General features: G+C 34.4%; 1 long non-coding RNA gene and 1 pseudogene across 1 annotated transcript in view; one reads left to right on the top strand and one right to left on the bottom strand.

Moving 5' to 3' along the window:
* On the bottom strand, positions 3,548-7,829 carry LOC109835523 (annotated as a pseudogene).
* Positions 8,769-22,591, top strand: part of LOC109835631 — a 14,518-nt gene continuing 695 nt past the window's right edge. Inside the window, exons 1-2 of the long non-coding RNA XR_002245632.1 lie at positions 8,769-8,897; positions 11,740-13,629. This is a non-coding gene — a long non-coding RNA (uncharacterized LOC109835631). The remainder of the gene's footprint in view (positions 8,898-11,739; positions 13,630-22,591) is intronic.

The following is a 22,591-nucleotide window of genomic DNA, read 5'->3' as shown; positions in this document are numbered from 1 at the left end:
TTAACAATCTCGCTTCGTCCCTTAGAGGATAACCAATCTTGGAGGGACGTACAGGTGAGGATTGATGCTATCCCTAAGCCTTTATTAGAAACCAACGATCCTCGCTGGCACTTAAATCAAGTAACTTATTTTTTAAAATTTCGTGACGTCGTGGAGGACCTGTCACATCGGCATTGTTTGCTATAAAAGTCACTATTGATATATTGCCAGAAGAGTATCTTGTTGTTGCGGGTGAGAGGCTACTGTCGTGCGCCGTGCGAAAGCGTGCTTGTAAACCAAACGAGTCGGCGAGCGATGAGAGAAGAACCAAAACCAAACACGAGTGCAATCCACCAAAATAATGGCCAAAATCACACAAACACATAGATATACGTGGTTCGTCAATTGCCTACATCCACGGGGAGAGGATGGGGAGATTTCACTACATAGAGGAGAATTACAATGTGTTACAACTCACACAAACTCTCAAATATAACCCTAACCAAAGATCATAATAGATCTTTAACTCATGATAGATCTTATGTTTTTACTTGCTGTTTATATTAGAAGCATGATCTCGATTATTAGAATTAATAATAATTTCGTTTTTAATTTATTAATTAAGTTTAACCCATGTGCAAACCCTAGTTTGTTAAATTATCGAGTTTTTCTTATAAATTAATCATGCTTAAACCCTAGATTGTGAGATCACAATAACATGAACGTGTTTTAAACAAGCTTATCTCTGTTCAATGTTAGTTATAACCTTGTCCAGGTTAATCATGTGAAAATTCATGTTTTTATGTGAGAATTTGAATAATTATGAAGTTAAACCCAAATTAGTGTTTAATCCAAGAGTTAAATCATGTGAACTAATCTCTGATAGTAAATTTCAAAAGACTAAAACCTTTTTCCTATGTTCCATGTGATTTGAATGAGTTTTGTTCAAGAAATAATCACAAAAACATCAAAACCCGAGAAACAAAAATCTGTTTAACACAAAGTAGTCAACTAATAACATGTGTATTCGACTACTCCTTTCCTGGTGCGACTCACAAAAACATTTTCATACCAGAGTAGTCGACTAATGTTCATATTAGTTGACTACTCACACTTAGTCCAATTTTCCTGATTCTGGATGGACTCAGAGTAGTCGACTACTAAGCATGGTAGTCGGCTACTAAGGTTGTTTTCTGTATTTGTGTTTTGTATCTGTTTGAGATGTGTTCACGGGGTTCGAGCCGCACTTCTTTACATGTAGATTCACGAATATATAAATACAGTGTCGGTGCACACATATGAGTATCCCAAAGGGGAATATGTCAAGTGTTGGGTTGTTTATTGTTCATACACTCGTTGGATATCATTGATGAGCACATCTTAGTACTATATAGGATAGTGCATCGGTATACCAGATTTACATAGTTAATACATGAGATGGATATAATTGATGAGCTCAGTTCAGTACTACATCGGGTAGTGCGTCGATATTCCATTCGTACAGGCCATTGAGTCGGTTTTGGATGCTTTGTCTAGCAGTCCATCCGCACAAAGGTGCGATAAGGCTTGTAAGCCGTCTTTTTGGATACCTATATGGTTGGCGTCCCGCACTAAGATCGCAATGAGACTGATGAGCTGTGTACACTATTTAGGATACCTACAGGGTAGTCCGTTGCACGTGATGATGCCAAGTTTCAGAATCTTGCAAAGAGTTACCCTAAGATAGCTAATTGATAATCTGAGTCTTTGGTGGATGTCAGTTATGGATATGACTCATCATTGAGACATATTACTGAAATACTTTACTTTTGACAGTATACATGATTATATGTTGGTATTTATTCTATCTCCCTAATAATAGCGGAGGATAATATAAATACGATGTATTAATGTCTTTATTTCCTTTATTGCTTTCTTTATGCCTTAGTTTGGGTTAATGATTAGGGATTCATAATTTGAGACATATGGTATATACATGAGGGTTTCCTTGTTTGGATTATTTCGCTCGACGTACCCGTCTTGTGTTGTGGATTTCTAATTATTGATTTCATTCAGTTTGAATACTCTTAGTTCAATATTAATGTTTAGATATTTAAAATTTGAGACATATGGTATATATATGAGGTTTCCTTGTTTGGAGTATTTCGCTCGAAGTACTATGTCTCGTGTTGTAGGTTTCTAAATGTTAATTCCACTTAGATACATGGAAAGTAATTTAGGTAGACTATACTTATAGATAGAGCCTTCACTCCATCTAGTAGCCCTTCCCCTGGGGGCGGATGAATGTGATCTTGTTGTAGCGTCCTGACGCTCTTTATGTGGTTCTTTTTGTTGTTTTCTCTTCTTTCAGGCAGTACAAATGTTCAGAAAGCCATAGTATGACAAAGTTCTTGCATAGTCGTCATCACATGAGTTATTAATAGAGACTCTACAGTAGATTTTTATGATTTCATTCGGACTTTAGAGCTTTATTTCATATTGTAAGGGTAGTGTACCTTAGTACGATTTCCGGTTGATTTATGTTGATACATTTTTATTATTCCGTATAACATATGTATTACAGTTGAGACATGATTTTTATTTATGAGATATCTCTTTTCTTATCATGTCTATTACGTTTATTTCTTTATTTTGTCTGTTTGTATCTACACTTCTTTTGATTCCACTAGAGGATATTACTGTGATTGGTGAAACGTGTTATTGCACAGTGTGTGATGCATGCCAGATTTGACATCTCTGGATTCACTTTGGACTGTAGCCATGTGTGAAAACAGGGGCGTCACATGGTTGCATGACCCCTTCTCTCTAACAACCTTCAAAATTCTACAGTTCTCTCTCCATCTAATAAATATGCAATTTTTCAATTTCGATTCTATATCCAATTAAATCATTCAAATTCCAATCTATTCCTACTAGGTGTTAAACTCCATCTATATTATTTTATATTTTTCTTATTGTAGCTAAACATTGTCATTCAGATGTCATGAAGCTTGTGATATTTAGGTTATGTAATAATTTCAGCATCTATAATTCATTTCTTATTATATGGTTATCAAATAATTCTACATATAGATTCTCTCTTGTGCAGGGTACAAAGTCATAGAAAAAGTGACATGAGTAAATCCACTATTGCTATTTTAGGGGTTGAAGCTCCATGAGAATTTGACGGCGGAGCCAACCATAAGATGTGATCTTCAACAGGTATATTTTATTTAGATGATTCAAGATACTCAGAAGAATCCAAACAACATCAACATGTATCTGAATGGTTAGAAGATCATGCATCGTGAACTAAGATACATAGAGGAATTTTTTGGGCATGTTGAAAGGGAAGCGGAATAGAGAAGAAGAAGGCGCCAGAACCGAAGCAAGAAGAAGAGCGAAGTCTATAGCTTAAGAATACAAAAGTTTCATCTTTGAATTTGATTTTTTTAAGGTTCTTCTCTCTTCTTTTTTAATCTTGCTTTAGGTGCTTTAGGACTCCAATAACCAGTTCTAATAATACCATTTAGTACGTAAAATAATCGCAAGAAGAGCTAAATCATTCAACTCAGGGCCGAATCTGAGATTTTAGGGGCCCTGTGCGAAAAGTAAACACGGGGCCTTTCTCTATATACAAAATATCAATAAATTCCAATTCGAATCCCTAAAATGCTAAGGAACAAAATGTTACTGATCAGACATTAAAATATTACCTGATTTTTTGCATCTGTATAGTCTTTAACATACTTTTCAAGTGCTATTGTCCATTCTTCATCTCTTTGGTCACCTGAATATTACTGATAAGATAAATGCATGTAATCCCACATTAATAAAGCTTTCCAATAGAGCAAATAGTCCACAATAAAAAATACTTGCATATTATGTTTCTCTTGTATCTGTGCTTACCTTAATAAGAGATATCGAAGCCTTTAGCATATAAAGTATCATCGAAAAATTGTCCTCCTTGCATTTTTAGCTGCAAAATCATTAATTAAGCCTTTAACATCAATTTTATCTATAAAATCATTTTCAATGGATATCAAAGCTAGTCCATTTAGTCTTTCTTGTGACATGGTCGATCTCAAATAAGATTTTAATAATTTTAATTTTGAAAAACTTCTTTCTGCAGATGCGACTGTAACAGGTATAGTCAATAATATTCTATAAGCAATACATGCATTTGGAAAACAATTTCGTATTTTTAAGAAATTCAGTATATCAATAGCCAACTTTGTTTCTTTTGGTAAAATATATCTTAAGATTTTCAGTTCTCCATATAAATCTTTCCCATCAAGATCGGAACATGTTTTATATTTTAGAACAATTTCAAGATTATCACAACATGCTTTCAAATTATTATCATCTAATGAGTTTAACTTTTCTGAACCAAACAAAAATCCAAAAATATCTTCATATGCTTTATATTGCTCAAACCTTTTCTTTAGTGAACCAATAACTTAATCTACAATACACAAAAAATAATTGATTCTAAAAGATTCTTCAGCTGATTGTGTTGTCTCCTCATTAACATTCTCATCAAATTGTCTTTTTCTACGGATTTGACGTTTTACTTGAAATACAGAATCAATTTCCATTTCAGTAGCAATTTCTTTAGCAATTGTCATAGCTTGTGTGAACCCAACTTCTCTATACTCCTCAAAAAACCTAATCAATCCTTTTACTTGATCTATAGCAATATCAATAAGCATGTCTTTAGATTGTAAATATTTGCTAATTAAGTTAACAGCAAACAATATATCATACCAAATAATCATACTTAATAAAAATTCAAAATTTTCAATTCCATGTGTTGCTAAAGAATCTGCTTCACTTCTTATTTTGGAGTCATTATCAGTTTCTGCTAACTGAAGTAGTGCTTCTCTTATTTCAAGCGTTTGGAATCTAATTGCTTTAACGCTTTCAATATGGCTTTCCCAACGTGTAGTCGACAATGGTTTCACAGTTAAACCTTTTACATTATTTATCAAAATTTGCCATCGCTTTGTTGAGTGAGAAAATAATGTATAAATGCGTTGTATCACTCCAAAAAAGTCTTTTGCTTTACCACAACAATTTGCCATGTCACAAAGTGTTAAATTAAGACTATGACAACCACAAGGCGTGTATAATGCTCTAGGATTTATTTCAAGTACTTTTTTTTGTACACCTTGGTGTCTCCCTTTCATATTAGACCCATTATCATACCCTTGACCTCGTACATTATCAATATCAAGATTAAGAGCTTTTAGCATATTTTGCAATTCTTCAAAAAGTCCTTGTCCAGATGTATCATTTACTTTTAAAAATTCTACAAAAAATTCTTCTATTTGTAATATTAAAGTCATTTGTTCTTGGTGACTAGCATCCGGAGTGCAATCAAGTATTACTGAAAAATATTTAGCTTCTTTAATTTTTTGAACTATTGCACATTTGATTTTAGAAGCTAACATACTTATCAATTCATTTTGAATGCTATGACCAAGATAATGATAATGAATTTCACCATGGTCAATACGTCGAACATGTTCTTGCATTACGGGATCCCATTCTGCAATCATTTCAATTAGGCCTAAAAAATTTCCATTATTATTTTGATAAATTCTCTCATTTGTGCCTCGAAATGCCAAGTTATGTTTAGCAAGATATTTAACAACAGAAATTATTCTTTGTAATACTTTCTTCCAATGTTCCTTCTCTTTATTAATTTGCCCTTGAATATTTTTATCGATTGTTTTATTATTCTTTAATCTTATGCGTAAATCAAGCCAAGTACTCATGTTAATGATGTGCTCATTAGTTGTTTCATGTTCTTTAAGCCTAGCACTAAGATGCATCCAATCATTAAATCCTTCATTTATTAAAAAACTTTTCTTAAAACCATTTTTAAACAGTTTACAACAAAAACAAAATACTTTATCGATATCCTTTGAATAAACTAACCATTCCCTATCACATTTTTCTCCATTTGATAAATGTCTAGTGTAAAATGCCGAAGAAAAACATCTTCCTAATTTATCTTTAGGACCTTTTTCGACTAATAGATCTCTTATAGGGCCATTTTCCACTAATATATCTCTAGATTTTGTGTCCAAATTATCCCAAGTTCTTTGATCATAAATATTCAAATTCATGAGCATGGACTGATTAGGTTGTTCATTGCCTAAAATATTTTCATTCTCATTTTCATTTTCATTGTCAATATCAATTTCATTCTGATTCAGATTCTCATTTTTACCTTCATTTTCATTTTCATTTTCATTCTCATTTTCATTATCATTTTCATTATGATTCTCATTTTCATTATCATTTTCAGTATGATTCTCATTTTCATTCTGATTCTCATTTTCATTATCATTTTCATTATGATTCTCATTTTCATTATCATTTTCACTATGATTCTCATTTTCATTATGATTCTCATTTTCATTATGATTCAAATTTTCATTCGCATACTCATTCAGGCCCAAATCATTAATATTATCATTTTCAATTGAATTTTCAACTAAATCTTGTGTTTCTCTAACAATAAATTTATCAAGCGCTCCACTTTGAGTTTGGACAAATTGTTCAATTTTTCTTTTTTTCTTGCGTTTATCATATCCAGATGGATGCTTTCTTGGAGGCATTTCTATAATAAAACAAAAAATATCACAATCAAATTGAAAGAAGTTAAAAGATTCGGAACAATACAACCTGTTGAACAGCTCCGGCTGAAGAATACAAAGCGGCAACGGCAGCACCGAAAATGTAAGACCCACTTGGCCGCTTCAGCTTGGATCTCCTGCAATACAAGAAAAAAATCTCAAATCAGCAACAAAACCCTAAAAACGTAGTGAAAATGACGGATTTATGGATGATAATAAAAACGTAGAAATATTGTTAGATGTATAAAATCTATCGCTACATGCATAAAAATCAATTTCCTATCTTAAAATCTTTCTGATTAATTCAAATGTGATTTCAAAATTAACTAATATTAACTATTCACCGTAGTTAAAGAAATCAAATTAGAAAGACATGTCTTGATTGTTGAGTTAGTGATAAAATTTATATTCTAATTTCCACACATTAAGCTATGGTAATTACAAATAATTAACAGTTTCATGTTTCCTATTAATATAGTGTTGACTGTTGATCAAACTGCGAATAATTTTGGTTTTTCCAAAAAAAATCATTTTGTGAATGTTAGAAGCTTGGTCCATAAGGACCATAACCATATCAAAGTGTTCATAAGCGGGATCAAAGCGCAAATAAGATGAAAACTAAGGTCTTAAACTTAGCCACAATTTTAGTTTTGAATAATAAGCAAAGCGGTCATCAAAAATAAAAGACAACAGAAAAGATTATAAAAAAAAAAGAGGAGGATGGGGACCGAACTGGATTTGGGGCTGGCCTCGCGGCCTCGCCGCCTCGGCCTCGGGCGCCGGTGCCGCGGTGGATGGAGTCGAAGAGCCGGAGAGGAGGCCGGAATGGAGGATGGGGACTGGACTGGATTTGGGGGCTGGCGGCGGCGGCGGTCGCTGAGCCGCAGAGACTAGAGAGAAGAGGAGGATGGGTGGCCGGTGGCGGTGGCCGGTGGGGGATTGGATTTGGAGAACTGGGTGTTGGCAGCTAGGGTTTGAGAGTTGAGAATTTGAGTGAGAAATGAGAACAAGTGAAGAATTGGGAGCTGATGGGTTTTTGAAAGAAGATTTTGGAATAGAGGGTTGAGATTAACCTGGGTGTAAAATAGACGGTCCATATTTTTTCTTCATATATATATTAATATACTTATATAAAAAAATTGGGGGCCCCCAAAATTGGGGGCCCTGAGCGGGCGCTCACCTGGAGCAGCCCCAGGGCCTGCCCTGATTCAACTCTTTGGTCATTATTCCCTTTAAAGACAAAGACTACATAAAGAATGCAGACTTCGAACCATAAGGATATTCAATCACTTCAATAGAGATTTACTTTATACAAAAACTTATGATAATGATAATATTATTAAATACTTTTATATTCCCAAAAGTGTTTTCCCATTTTTAGATAACCCACTAAACTTATTGTCCCAAATAACAATATTATTAAATAAGATCTTTTAAATATGACAACATATAAGTATTGTGAAAACATTTATTTCTTACTCCAAGTTTAATGGACTTCATAATCATAATTTTTATGTTCTTTAACTAAAGATGGAGATTCTTACAACAGAGACTTATAATAGAAATGGATTTCATCGGTCATTATGTTGGAGAAAGTAAACAAAATGTACCATCAGGAGTAGGGGTGCAAAACAATCCGGATATATCCAGACCGATCGCAACCTTATCCATTTAGAAAGCGAATATGGTAGGAAAAGATTGCAACCATCCGGATACGGTTTCGGTTCAGGTTTAGTTTTGGGTTTTCATTCGGTTCCGGATACAGTTTCGGTTAGGTTTTAGTTTTGAGTTTTCATTCCGGATAAGGTCCGGATATGTATTACTCACCGACTCAGCTAATTTTTATACTTGGGTGTTGGGTCGGGTCTCTATATCTACGACCCATCTTATCCTCTACCCGACCCGATTTAAAGTAAATGAAAATCCTCCCGATAGCGAGATCAAAACCTTTCGCTGTTCTTCTGCCCTAAAATCGCCTTCGACCTCAGCCGTCTCCAAGGCTCCGCTTTCGACCGACTTCAAGCCTCCGCCTTCAAGCTCGACCGACCATCAACAGCGACCTCCGAAAATTTTCCTCCTCGGTTTCTTCTAACACTAAGGTGAATTCGAAACTCTTAATTGGTTGAATGAAAAGCCCTAATCTGTATGATAAAAAAAATCCTCCTCCGCCTTCGACTTCAGCCGTCTCCAAGGCTCCGCTTTCGACCGACTTCAAGCCTCCGCCTTCAAGCTCGACCGACCATCAACAGCGACCTCCGAAAATTTTCCTCCTCGGTTTCTTCTAACACTAAGGTGAATTCGAAACTCTTAATTGGTTGAATGAAAAGCCCTAATCTGTATGATAAAAAAAATCCTAATTTGCTGGCCCTTCGTTGAGTGGAAAACCCTAATTTGTTTGATAAAAAGCCCTAATTTGCTATCCTTTATTGACTGAAAACTGAAAAGACCTAGTTTGTTTGACAAATGATTTAGCTTAAAATTTTGTGAAGTTCTAGAGCACATGCACCTTGAATTAAAGCAGTAAGTTGTAAGCTAAAACTTGCTTCGGAATTAGGAACTACAAGCTACTAAAATTAGTGCTAAAAAAATTCAACTGATACCTAAGTGCCAATTCCACCCCTATTCCCAATACCCACAAACACACAAATAAACAGAGAACGCACATTGATGTGTAACTGTAAGTTTGTAATGTCAATTTTTTAAAATTATATACCACGAGAGAGTGCATATCTGAATATGTGTAGCAATGTTCTGGTATAGTCATACCCTATTCATATCCGTTTCCCAAATATCCGATTAATATCCGTATCATATCCATATCCGACTCTCTAATATCCGGACCATAACCGTTTCCGTTTAGTGCGGATATGATAATGCCTTTTTTTTACCGATGAATATCCGAACCGTATCCGTATCTGTTTTCAAAAAGCGGATATGGATATGATAAGTGTCATATTCGAACCGTATCCGAACCGAATGCACCCCTAATCAGGAGGTACTAAAAGACAAACTAGAAAATGGGACACAATTCTATAGTTGACGGCTAATATATACTAATGAAAAATATATTCTTTTATCATTAGAAAAAAAAGAGAATAAGTAATATTCTTTTATTCATTGAACTATTTCTAATAATTTCACTATTACAAGGAACACTCAAAATTCTTTCAAATACTTCACTCCATTTTTTTCCTTTTGAGTCACTTTATCATTTTCATGTCGATAGACTATTTTGAAAGTGAAAAAATGTATGAACACGTGCAATGCACGTGCACTATGTTGCTTTTATTGAACTCATAAAAATGTAACCAAAATTTTTAAAAAATATATCAAAATATGTAATTAAATTAAGTATATGAAATTCCAACTTAAACTCATTTCTTATAAAATTTTCTAGCGTGATCAATCTTTCATAAACATTAAATTTATTTAACTGTCATCAATTTGTGCGACAATTATTTGTACATGCAAATAATTATGATTTTTAATTTTTAATTATTTTGATTCATATAGAACATGCATTTATGATCTTAAATTCATAAAATACAATCCAACCATATTAATTTTTATACATTAGCATGAGTAAATCTACAATTTAAATATCGTAAACAACATGCATTTCACAACATATCATTCATGTAAAGAAAAACAATGAGAACGCAAAATCGTAAATTATGATAAAAAATAAATTTAGACACTTAAAAGTAAATCACAACATTGTTCAGTCATAACAGCATAGGATTGAAGCAATCTTATACCAATAGTATATACTATGTGACATGTTTTTGAAGAATATCCTTAGGAAACCAAGCCCACCCTTTAAACGTCCCAAAGCCCGCGTTTGTTACTCCGACTCTAGACGACCCGACATGACCTGATTTTTGCCACCTGAGAGGGAGCACTGCACAGTCTGAACCCAAAACCCTAACCAAAAACCCTACAATTCTTGATCCCTTCAAAAAACCCAAAAAAGAGGAAAAAAGAAAAAACATCATTAGTATTCTTCGTTTTCACGGTGCTGATGTTCGATTATTATTATTTTTGGTTCTTAATTTTCGGATTGAGGCAGAGAGATGAGCAGTGATTCCCAAAGTAATGTATTTTCTCTTTCTTGTTGATTTTGCCCTGAAATCCTCTCTCAAATACTTAGTTCTGATTCCTTGATGCTTGCTATTGATAGCAGTATATTGTTAATAAATTGTAGAGTTTGAGATATGCTTTAAACGTGATGTTATAGACGGGGGATGTTATTTGTAATTTTTTTTCATTTTTTATATTTTTATTTAATAAGTATTTCTATATCTCTCATATGGTTTCAAGAAAGTTAACACAATTCAATTTATATTGTTATTTTCAAAATGTAATGTGGATGAAAGTATAGATGGGAGAAGTCAATTGTAATTTTATTCTCTAGTTTTTTCTTTAATTTACTTTTTATGGTTTTTAGAAGAATAAGTGACAGATTGAAATTTTACTGACTTAACGTTTAACAATAAAAATATATTACAAATTAATCATTCATCCTATTTCAATAAAAATAAAATTATGTGAAAGACATGCAATTTCAATGCTGATATTTAAACATTCATGATCATATTCCAATGAATAATACTAATACAGCTCGTATAGTAAATTACGTTGCTCCCACTGAAGATAAAATGAGAGAATATGCTAGGATGATTTGGGCATGTACAATGGAGACTTTTTAGTACACCGGTTAAGAAAAAAGTGATAACATTATATTTAATGGGTAAAAAAGATCTAGAAATAGACCCAAAAGGACTCGGTTAGAAGCAAGTAAGAAGCATATGATTATGGGTGACTTAATGGAGGAGATGATCCATAATAGAACAGAATGGAAACTTAGGATTCATGTACCCGACCCCAAACATTTGAAATAAAGGCTTTGTTGTTGTGGTATGATCATATTCTAATGAAAAAGTACAATTTTGGAAATGAGAGGAAAGGGTATGGTTTGAGAAAAAGCTGAACTTTGGAGGAATTAGAGAAAATATCTTGCTCTCATGGTCCTATGGATGTATTGTTAAAATGTTCACTAAAGAGAAAATCATATTACTTAAATTTATGTCATTTTTAATATCTGCTCTCATGTAGCTTTTTTTTATTGCAACAGGACTGAAATCATATGCTTCCATTCATGGGACACCCCCAAGCCTCGCCTCTGGCCATACCTTTGTTATGCAGTGGTCAAGAACCCTAAAACTCAAGCAACCAGATGCGTTCCGAAGGGTTACTGAGTTTGGAGATGAAGTGGATAATCGGTTATATGTCCATGGGGTCTAGGCCATGAACAAGAAGCATAAGCCTCCACAGAGAAAATCAAATCAACACCAAATCAACACCCAGTTCCTTCATGTAACCTAACAATGGAAATGGTAAATATTTTTTCCTGTCTTTACATCGTCAAGTTCTTGACATGCAAGTAAAAATAAAGTTTATATAACCATTTTAAATTCTTGAAGAGAAGGAAAAAAGAACGTGTTATTTTATTTTTTAGAGTAAGTAAATTGTCTCCTTGAATAAAAAGGAATTTTATAGATTTTATATTAATATAAGTTATGTAGATGTTTGATATGTTAATGATTATCAGATATCCCCAGATCTGATGGTGAAGATGAGAAAAAATCGTGCGACACTAGTTAACAATGTTACACTGCCTAGATCCACACTTGCTAATTTAGCCTTCACTGTTGTCTTCATGAAACATTCCATGGACAAACACCACGTTTTATATTAACCTCCTTTCAGAATGGTGTCCCAGCCTGAGATCCAATACATAAAAGTCATGTACAGATCTCTTTGATACCTATGGTCAGAAATGCAATGATATTCTCACGAAACTTCACAAAGAGAATGCAGACAAGTTTTCGCTTGACCTAGAACAAGTCATTGGGGGTCAAGGTAGATATTCAGGCTTATGATGATGGCAACAACTTCGCGGCAGGAATTTTATATTTCACCTTTCGATTTGAGTTAATCCCATATCTGTTTGAGGAGTTTGTAAGCTGCATGAGTAATCATCACTTTTTCCTTTTTTTTGATACCTCTTCCCTCCCCTCTGTGAAACCTTTAAACTTTCGGGAAAAGATGGTCATTATTACTCGTGCAGCTTACAAACTCCTCAGGCGGACATGAGATTAACTCATATCGTAAGGTGAAATATAAAATTACTATCGCGAAGTTCTCGTTGGTGCCATCATCATACACCTGAATACCTACCTTGATCCCCAATGGCTTGTTCCAGGTCAAGCGAAAGCTTGTCTGCATTCTCTCTGTGAAGTTTCGTGAGAATATCATTGTATTTTTGATCATATGTATCAAAGAGATCTGTGCATGTCTTTATGTATTGAATCTCAGGTTAGGACACCCTTCTGAAAGAAGGTTGATATAAAACGTGATGTTTGTCCATGGAATGTTTCATGAAGACAATAGTGGAGGCTGAATTAGCAAGTGTGGATCCAGGTAGTGTAACATTGTTAACTAGTGTCGTACAGTTTTTTCTCATCTTCGCCATCAGATCTGGGGATATCTGATAATCATTAACATATCAAACATCTACATAACTTATATTAATATAAAATCTATAAAATTCCTCTTTATTCAAGGAGACAATTCACTTACTCCAAAAAGTGAAACGACACGTTTTTTTTCCTTCTCTTCAAAAATTTAAAATGGTTATATAAACTTTGTTTTCACTTGCATGTCAAGAACTTGACGATGTAAAAACAAATGGAAGGATATTTTCCATTTCCATTGTAAGGTTACATGATTGTTCATTCACGCCTTCTTCCTTATCTCAATAGTCTACAAGACTTCCATCTTCAGGATAAAACTGAAAGTCCTGGTTGGCAACTGAAAACAGCTATGGCAACAATGAGGATGCTCTTTTTAGGGGGAAATCTTGCTGGTTAAAACCACAGGGTGCCTGCTATAGCATACACATAGTTGCTTGTCAAATGTAGCTTTCCTTCGTCGAGCACTGTGATTGCAAATGAACCTGCAGGTTTGGTCATATTACATTTTAAGCATTGATCTTTTAAATGACAATTTAAATCTATAATATATATATTATATATCATCCATGGGCGATGTCCTATTTGATAAATACATCTGATCTCAAAACTCTATTCTGATTCACCAATATGAGAAATGGTCTGAATCGGGTACGTGTAATCTCATTATCATTTTACTGGACCACTTTTAGTGTTGGTTGACATTATTGAGACATACTCACAGAACCTTAGGAGATGAAGGATTCTTTCCTCGCAATCAGGAGCAACTTTAGTTTCATCTAGGCACTAATTGGTCGATCATAGTCAACAAATACTTCCAAAAAACCAGGCTCTTTAGACAACTCTTGCTCTGAGGTTGCTGCAATTGACCCTTTTCAACTCCGGAATTTGCTATGATTGCATTTATAATTTGATGCAAGATATCTTCCAATTAAAACCTTGTCTGAATATGATTGGTACGATATTTCTTTGTAGGTCAGCTCTAGAATGTGTATTTAGCTAATTTATGCCTGATAACTTCGTGCCACATTCATGAGTCAGGTTAAGAAACAAAGTAGCCTCCAATACTCTTTTCCTAATAAGAACAACATAGGTTGCTAGTCTCTTATTGACAAAGTTTTAAATTTTGACACTCACCATTTGCAAACAGTAAAGTCACTTGGTATTATAGAGGTTGTGTGATAAAGGCGAACTGTACTTCATTTCAGAATTCATACTGTTGCTGTCATAACGACTAAGGATGCAACATACATATTGCTGTTGGTATTCATTCGAGTGGGAGAGATTTCTAGTTATGCATAGTGCATCAATATTGGTCAGTAGTTAAATGGTGTTATTTCAACTATGTTCATTATCTCCTTAGTGAGATTAGACGGAATCAGGTTTCAATTTATGATTGAAAAGGCCTAGTCTACCATTGTGGTCTCGCATGACATGTTTGTTCACTCTCTTAGGAGCAATATTTTCCCTATGATTGCTGATTAACAGCAGAAATATGTTTTTGTTTTACCCTTTTTGGTAAATTACGAGAACAAACCCCTTACTATGAGGATATAGCCCCTTATACCCTCTAAACTATTCGATAATAGTTTTTACGCACGTGCAATGCATGTCATTAAATACTATTTTTATTAATTAATTAATTTATTTTTAATTATAGCTATGTCAGATTTATCTTGGCTTGAAATCTCTAAACTTTGGTTATGACACCTTCCATAATTTTATTTAAACATGTTGAACTTTTTTAAGAAATGGATTTGTGCATTAAATTGGGATCAATATGCTTTTACATACTTGTATACGCAATATAATTTTTATCAATTTGCGCATGATAAATTTGCTTATCGAATCGTCGCTCTCCAATCTTGTTTTTGTTACTAAATGTATGGTTAAATATGAAGAAAAATTAGATGTGTAGAAAAATAGATATAAACAAATTTCTACAAAGAGATCTTGACCTAAAGAATAATAGTATTGTGAAAGTGAAAGACACTTTAAGCATGTTATACCATTGCACATAATAAGTGGAAAGCCTAGCATTTGTATAAGCTCAGCACATAGCACACACTTTCCAAAAAATTGTAGGAGATAAAATATAAAAGCAATCAATGAGTACAATAAGATGATTTACCTAGAATTTGGCTTGAATGACATTGTTGGTTCGTTTAAAATAGGATTCACCGAAATTGGTTCCTAATTATTTGTACTCCATATATCACTTTGGAGCACTTTAATTTTCTGAAAGAAGACAAACCTAACCACCATTGATTACCATCCTTGTAAGTGCAAAGTAAGGAAAACTATCGGGTATTTAAATGCAATTAGGCCATTTATAAATTCTAGATGTTAATTTATTCTCAAAACATTTGCACATTTCAGAAAATCATGACACGTTACACACACATAGATATATAGACATATATGTCTACATATATACATATATGTGTATGTGTCTATATATATATATATATATATATATATATATATATATCAGTGTTGTAAAAAGCGGCAAAAAGCGGGGCAATCGCGGCGCTTATAGCGGAAGCGGGCCATCAACGCTACGCTTAAGGCTTTTGCGGCATGGTTAAGCGGTAAAAACCGCTTTGTGTTCGAAAAGCGCGTGTTAGCGGCTTTTAGCGGCAAAAAGCGCTTAAAAGCGCTATTACCCGCATCAGATTTTAACGAGAATCACCCCCGAACCCGACCCGAACCCGACCCGTACCCACTAATATTAAACCTCTCCCCTCATTTTGTGCCCTAGCCGCCTCTCCCAGTCTTCCCCAATCCCGACTGCCTCTCCCAGTCTCCCCCACTCCCTACCTCTCCCAGCTCCATCTCCAGCGACGAGTGACGCCAACTTCCAGCGACGCCGTCCAAGCTCCCACTCCCGATGACCGACGATTTCCAGGTTGTATAGCTGGTTTATGGAGGAACAAAGGTCTCATCTCATGCCTGTTACAATGCTCAATCTGATAACCCAATGCAATCGGGTAAGTATAGCTGGTTTTTTTTATGGCATATGGATTCTTTGTTCTCTTCGTTTTCTCTTTGGCATGATTTTGGGTTTCTCTGTGCTGGAGCATGTACTGCTGGCCGTGGTTTTTTTTTTCCTTCCCCAAGAAGCGGCAAATGGCTTTCGACTTCCTCTTTTTTTTTTTTTGACAAATCGGCTTCCTCTCTTCGTCTTACATGGATAGTGTGCTGGATATTACATGGCTGGAAGTGGCTGTTGGGCTTTTTTGGAAATTACTGTAGCAGGTTTTCCCTTCACTTACTGGAGATGGCGGTTTTTTCCACAACAAAAACACTGTAGCAGGGGATAGGGTTAATTTATGTATGTAGGTGATAATTTGGCTTACTGGAACTGGAGACTTGTTGTCTGCAACAGAGATAGGGTTAATTATCACACACATATTTCATGTTTAGGCATCAAATATGCATTTATATGATATTTAGATTTCTATATGATTTTTCTTATTATTTAGAATATTTAAATATATTTATATTTGACCGCTATTTGACTGTGCGCTATTTGCCGCTATTTTGCCGCTATAGCCTGCAATAGCCTAAGCGGCACCTCGCCGCGCCGCGACGCAATCCGCTATCAACAACCTTGATAAAAAAATTCTTTATTATTAATCACCAACAATTATAATTTTTTTAGAAATTGTCGCACCATAATAGATGAATACATCGCAACTAGGTTGACACCTATTCATTTATATCACTATCATTTGTAATCTTTTTAAAAATAATTTAATCACCGATTTACAGCTAAAAAATTACAAACTACTTTCTATTCTATTTCTTATCGTCAACTCATTATGTCTATATTCAATACTAGCTATCTGGTCGATGCCTTGAGTTCTCTTCTCGGACTTTCACCAATCTTGTAAGCACATTACCGACTGTACGGTAAACGGATCTAACAATATTTTGCGGTCGTTAATCAAACGTTATGATGTGCTGAAGGACGGATTCCGAAGCTACTGTAGAAACCTACACTGTTAGTAAGTCACGAGCCGTGATGGAAAGTATAAGATATAAAACGGTTTCATATACTCTCCACCAATACAAAATATCGAAATCGACATCATTTTGAGGTTTAACTAAAGGTGTAGCTAAATATTGTTTAATTTTAGAAATTTTCCTTGATGATGATCTAGTTCCAGATCCATGGCTACTACCAGTTAGCCTCTCTATCATCGATTGCATATCAAAAAGTTTACCTTTGTCTCGTCTTGGAAGCTCTAGGTTAAGGTGTACTTAGAGCATCTCCAACCCAACGCCAAAAACCCAAATTGACGCAAATCTATCGCCAACACTTCCTCTAATTGAGCGGCAAAGTTAGCGCTATTTTACAATTTACGCCCGCCAATAGATAAGATTATATCTTTATTAAGATCCACAATATATTACAAGAGAATATATTTTACAAGAGGACTCTCAGAAGATAACACTCAGCACTCTAACTTCTTATTATTTTTCTCACACTTAAGCACACCTCCACTCGTCTGCCCTTCCTTTGTATTTATAGACGTCCGAAGATTCCCTTGAAAGCGACATTCCTCCTTTTCTCGAAACGTCTTCAGAAGTGGCGAAATAATTATACAATAATTTAAAAGCGACCCACACATTTAACAGTAGCCGCATTACGCCGCATTAAGCATAGTAAAGTTGATGGCGACATTATTCTTCCTTTAAGGAAAGTAACTTTTGTAAAGCTGCTTTATAAAGCTGCTTTAAGAGATGCTAGATGGCTCCCCGAGGCTCAATCTAGTATTTAGTCTGCTTATAAAGCTAGGCTTTTACCTTTAAGGTCTGAGGGGTTATTAAAAATTTCTGCCCAGATTTCTTCGGGGTCTTGGGCATCTTGAATATGATCCAGACCAGGTGTATCTTCTTCCATGGAAGAAACATGACTATTAGTCTCTGGTTCGTCAAAGGCTTCAAAGAACTGCCTTTTAAAATATTCTAGACATTTTTGCTTAATTTCAGCTTCAGAGTTTTGAGGATATTTTCTCCTTATTAAAGCTGCCATCTTTGTCATAGGATTATCTCTTTTGACTTCTTGAGTCATATTTGACTCTAATAGAGATTTATTTCTCTGAATAATTTCTTCTAATTCTTTAACTTTGGTCTCGAGACAGATCCCATTCCACCATCTGCAGTGGTACGTTCTTTTAAGAATAGGAATATGTGATGGGGTCCAGTCACATATAAGCGACCAATTCCAAATCCAAGGAATCTCTACTTCTGCAAAGAAGTGTGCAAAGCACATGCCATCTATAAGCTGGCTTTCATCCATTCGTGATAATTTTGGATGGCTGTCGACCCATGAAGAATATAACTTCGGAAGGGGTTCGGGAATAATTGCAAGTTCAATTCCATAAGTTTCCCACCATTTATAAAACCAATTAGGAACTCCCTTTTGAAGGGTTTCAGGACATAGTTTGATAAGCCATGTATGCTTTTGTTTTGGGTTCTGATATAAGAACAAATCAAAGAAAGCTTGTTTATAGTCCCAATAGTTGAATTTATAAACTTCTTTTGTAGCTTGAACTTTTACCAACGGTAATTCTTTTGTAGCTGTACAACTCCAAGGAGAATAATGCTGCTGAAAGAGAAAGAGGTGTTCCACGTTTAGTTATAAACTACAAACCTCTGAATTCTGTCCTTAAATGGATAAGATATCCAATTCCTAATAAAAGGGATTTATTAAATCGCATTACTAATGCTAAATTTTTTTCTAAGTTTGATTTAAAATCAGGTTACTGGCAAATCCAGATAGAAGAAAAAGATAAGTATAAAACTGCTTTTGTTGTCCCATTTGGATATTATGAATGGAATGTCATGCCTTTTGGGCTTAAAAATGCCCCTTCTGAATTTCAAAATATTATGAATGATATTTTTATTCCTTATACGGATTTTATTCTATCTTATATAGATGATATTTTGATCTTTTCTAATAGTTTAGATCAACATGTTAAATATTTAGAAACCTTTAGATCTCTAGTCATAAAAAATGGGTTAGCTATATCTGCCCCAAAAATGAAATTATTTCAAATTCAGATTAGATTTCTGGGTCATAATATTAACAAAGGAACAACTATTCCTATTGATAGAAGTATTGAGTTTGTGTCAAAATTCCCAGATGAAATAACTGATATAAAATAATTACAAAGATTTTTGGGAGCTTTAAATTATGTGGTTGATTATTATAAAGATCTAGCAAAAGATACTGTTCTTTTATATGATAGGCTTAAAAAGAATGTTAAGCCATGGACACAGCAACATACTACTGCGGTAAGAAAAATTAAACTTAAAGTTAAAAACTTACCTTGTATTCATCTTGCAAATATTCACTGGTTGCGGTAAGAAAAATTAAACTTAAAGTTAAAAACTTACCTTGTATTCATCTTGCAAATATTCACTGGTTTAAAATAGTTGAAACAGATGCTTCAAATATTGGTTATGGTGGTATATTAAAACAAGTGGACCCACAAACCAAAAAAAAACAATTAGTTCGTTTTACCTCTGGTAAATGGGATAAAGCCCAGTTTAATTATTCGACAATTAAAAAAGAAATGTTATCTATTTTAAAAAGTTTCTCTAAATTTAGAGACGATATTCTTAATCAAGAATTTTTACTAAGAATAGATTGTAGTTCTGCCAAAAGTATTATTGAAAAAGATGTTAAAAATCTTGTCTTAGATGGCAAGCAGAATTAGCAATGTATCAATTCAAAATTGAACATATTAAAGGTGACTCTAATCATCATCCAGATTTTCTAACTCGTGAATTTTTACAGGGTACAAATGAGACGGAGTAATCCCTCCTTTTCAGGGAGGGGGAGAGGAGGCAGCAGCAACAGCCCAAATTCTACTTTTGACCTCATAGGTCAAGAAGCAATACCAAATAGGAGTCATACTCTATCTCAACAGCCAACATCTTGGCGAACTATTACGAAGAAGCATAACTCTTCTCATACTAAAGCCTTTTATAAAGGTGTACGAGATATCGTAGATCAGGAAAATACTCCTGAACCTTTTACTAATATAGTAAAAGAGGAAACTAAATGGTTCGAAAAATCTCATATAGATATAGTTCTATATTTAGAACCCGAAGATATTGCTTTAATGCAAGAACCAGAAACAATTCGACAAAGATATCTTCACGATACTTACTATCCTACTCTTTCTCTAAAATCAAGAGCATGGATAAGGACTTTATTAAGTAAAAAAGGAATGAAAATAACCTATTTTTGGACTACAGAAAATCATTCTGTTCCTCCTGGATTTAGCAAATGTGTTATCAGAGAAGTTATACTTCCTCGCAATTGGGCTATAAACCCCAATGAAGAATTACCGTTGGTAAGAGTTCAAGCTACAAAAGAAGTCTATAAATTCAACTATTGGGACTATAAACAAGCTTTCTTTGATTTGTTCTTATATCAGAACCCAAAACAAAAGCATACATGGCTTATCAAGCTATGTCCTGAAGCCCTTCAAAAGGGAGTTCCTAATTGGTTTTATAAATGGTGGGAAACTTATGGAATTGAACTTGCAATTATTCCCGAACCCCTTCTGAAGTTATATTCTTCATGGGTCGACAGCCATCCAAAATTATCACGAATGGATGAAAGCCAGCTTATAGATGGCATGTGCTTTGCACACTTCTTTGCAGAAGTAGAGATTCATTGGATTTGGAATTGGTCGCTTATATGTGACTGGACCCCATCACATATTCCTATTCTTAAAAGAATGTACCACTGCAGATGGTGGAATGGGATCTGTCTCGAGACCAAAGTTAAAGAATTAGAAGAAATTATTCAGAGAAATAAATCTCTATTAGAGTCAAATATGACTCAAGAAGTCAAAAGAGATAATCCTATGACTAAGATGGCAGCTTTAATAAGGAGAAAATATCCTCAAAACTCTGAAGCTGAAATTAAGCAAAAATGTCTAGAATATTTTAAAAGGCAGTTCTTTGAAGCCTTTGACGAACCAGAGACTAATAGTCATGTTTCTTCCATGGAAGAAGATACACCTGGTCTGGATCATATTCAAGATGCCCAAGACCCCGAAGAAATCTGGGCAGAAATTTTTAATAACCCCTCAGACCTTAAAGGTAAAAGCCTAGCTTTATAAGCAGACTAAATACTAGATTGAGCCTCGGGGAGCCATCTAGCATCTCTTAAAGCAGCTTTATAAAGCAGCTTTACAAAAGTTACTTTCCTTAAAGGAAGAATAATGTCGCCATCAACTTTACTATGCTTAATGCGGCGTAATGCGGCTACTGTTAAATGTGCGGGTCGCTTTCAAATTACTGTATAATTATTTCGCCACTTCTGAAGACGTTTCGAGAAAAGGAGGAATGTCGCTTTCAAGGGAATCTTCGGACGTCTATAAATACGAAGGAAGGGCAGACGAGTGGAGGTGTGCTTAAGTGTGAGAAAAATAATAAGAAGTTAGAGTGCTGAGAGTCCTCTTGTAAAATATATTCTCTTGTAATATATTGTGGATCTTAATAAAGATATAATATTATCTATTGGCGGGCGTATAAAGATATAATATTATCTATTGGCGGGCGTATAAAATGAGTATCCTTGTCATAGGAGGGGATTTCCTCCTTGACGCCTCTAAAATCATATGATTGAGCGACATAATGGATGATCCGCTCCGTTGAACTTGATCTACATATTCTAAAACCCCAACACAACAAGTTTTGGGTGAACCCGTCATCGTTTGACCCTTCATCCACTCGTATCAATTTTAACGGTTTTGAATGAATAGAACTTTTCACATGGCTCGATGGAGGGTCAAACGACGACGGATTCACCCTAAAATTGGTGTGTTGGGGTTTTAGAATATGTAGATCAAGTTCAACGGAGCGGATCATCCATAATATCGCTCAATCATGTGATTTTAGAGGCGTCAAGGAGGAAATCCCCTCCTATGACAAGGATACCCATTAATATCTCTCTCTCTCTCTATATATATATATATATATACACGCGCATACGTAGTATACAAAAATACTATAATTATGTATATATTTCTTCTTATGAATAATTAATTAAACAGTTCAATATTAGCAATTATGAGCCATAATAAATGTGAAATAATTAATTTCTATTATTCCTTAATTATAATTATTTAGTAAATTTGGTAATAGTAATTATATGTCTAATATATAATTAATTAGTTAGACACAATATGATATTGAAAAGATAATATTTTTTATCATTTGACAACTATCATAATTTTATAAGGTATTGATTTACCAAACATACAACTACACTTTCTTGTTTTTTAGACTGGTTCATCTTATGTTGCTGTGGGGTTGCCCACAGTGATGATGGTATTTGATGTGTCTAATTGCATTTTGATCCGATTTGTTTGAAACTTTAAATCTCTTGCACATTCCACAAGTTTAGCATAGAGGCTAAAC

Source organism: Asparagus officinalis, chromosome 3, assembly GCF_001876935.1.
Source record: "Asparagus officinalis chromosome 3, Aspof.V1, whole genome shotgun sequence".
Lineage (NCBI taxonomy): Eukaryota > Viridiplantae > Streptophyta > Magnoliopsida > Asparagales > Asparagaceae > Asparagus > Asparagus officinalis.
This window is presented reverse-complemented; position numbering and strand designations above follow the sequence as displayed.